Source organism: Mus pahari, chromosome 1, assembly GCF_900095145.1.
Source record: "Mus pahari chromosome 1, PAHARI_EIJ_v1.1, whole genome shotgun sequence".
Classification (NCBI taxonomy): domain Eukaryota; kingdom Metazoa; phylum Chordata; class Mammalia; order Rodentia; family Muridae; genus Mus; species Mus pahari.
This window is the reverse complement of record NC_034590.1, coordinates 162,337,641-162,339,235: the sequence shown is the minus strand read 5'-3', so window position 1 is coordinate 162,339,235 and position 1,595 is coordinate 162,337,641.

The following is a 1,595-nucleotide window of genomic DNA, read 5'->3' as shown; positions in this document are numbered from 1 at the left end:
CTCTCTCTCTCTCTCTCTCTCTCTCTCTCTCTCTCTCTCTCTCTTTCTTTCTTTCTTTCTTTCTTTTTCTGTTCAGATTTCAAAATGACTGTCTCAGACTTTCAGGAAGAATTCCTAAGTTATGAAAAAGCCAGAGACTGGAAAAATATTTACAGCTCAAAGATCAGAGAATTTTTGACTAAAGTTCAGCAAAAATTGACAGTACATTAAATCTGTCTTAGTCAAAAACAAGGATAGGCTTTAGACCTCAGCTAGTTTTGGAATTGGTTTATTTGTCCAAACAACACCTCCCCACCCCACCTCACTTGTTTCAGCAGCTAAATTTCTATTCTCATATCATTTATTCTATACTCTTCAATCTTGTGATTGGGGCTGGAGACCAGGGCCACATGCTTACCTCTGTCTATGTGGATTGACTCCAGAATATATGCTTTACTCTGAAGTTACAATTGAAGTAAGTGCAACTCAGCTAAGATAGGTTGTTTAGAGAAGTAAATCAAGAAGTGATTTTGTGATTGTGGAGCCAGTGCTTAGACAGTACTTAGAGTAGCAGACCTCAGAATTAAAATTCACCCTGAGCACATTGAGGGACATTGCTCAACAGCAGAGCATGTGTCTGAAATGCACTCTTTGCATTTAATGATGCCTAAAGCCAGAAACTTAATTTATTTCAGTCTGTCCACGCGCTTGCTCTTTTGTTCTAGATAAAACTGGATATATTTCTTATTTTTGAAAAAAAAAAAACTATTACAGTTCTTGAAATTTTTACCCCAAAGAACTCAAAGAGATGTTTAATATAGCCGGGGATCCCAGACCATACCCAGAAGTACTTGGGGCATACAGATTAGGAGATGTGCTGTCCTGCATATACTTAAACTAGTTTAAGGTTAAATTTTATTCAAGTATAATCCTTTCAGGAAGATGCTTGAGTAGAAAGAGGATAAAGGGATAAACTCTATTTCTTGTGTAAAACAGACCATCATATCAAAGCTTCTTAAGGTTTAAGTCCCTGTAGTGATTTTGGCATGGATTTTCTGACATCACACAAAGATAACTCTGTGTTAGGATCTATTTTTATAATGAACCATAACTCCTCCTATAGCACAGAAGCCATATTTAGAATTTAGTTGGCCTATAGGATTGGCATAGTCTTTGCTCTACATAGTGAGATCGCAGTCTTGCTTTCCAACATTATTCCATTTCAAGATGTGTGAAGAAATGTATGAAACCATCCTTCATTTTGCTATCTGAATTTGGAAACTATACATTAAGATTACTGTTGATCCTCAACTATGAATACAAAGATGTATGAGAATGAAGTCATAGAATGCATTGGGGTTATAATACAAATGCCTCACAAAATCATGATAAAATAAAATAAAGTAAAACAAAATAAAGTAAAATAAAATAAAATAAAATGAAGCAATGCTTTTAAAGAAAATTTATAGTATGTCCATTACCACAGACATCATAAGACAGTAATTTTTGATCTAAACATTGGAATAAAAAGGAGTACAAAGAAAGAAAGGAAGAGAGAGAGAGAGAGAGAGAGAGAGAGAGAGAGAGAGAGAGAGAGAGAGAGAGAGAGAGAAAGA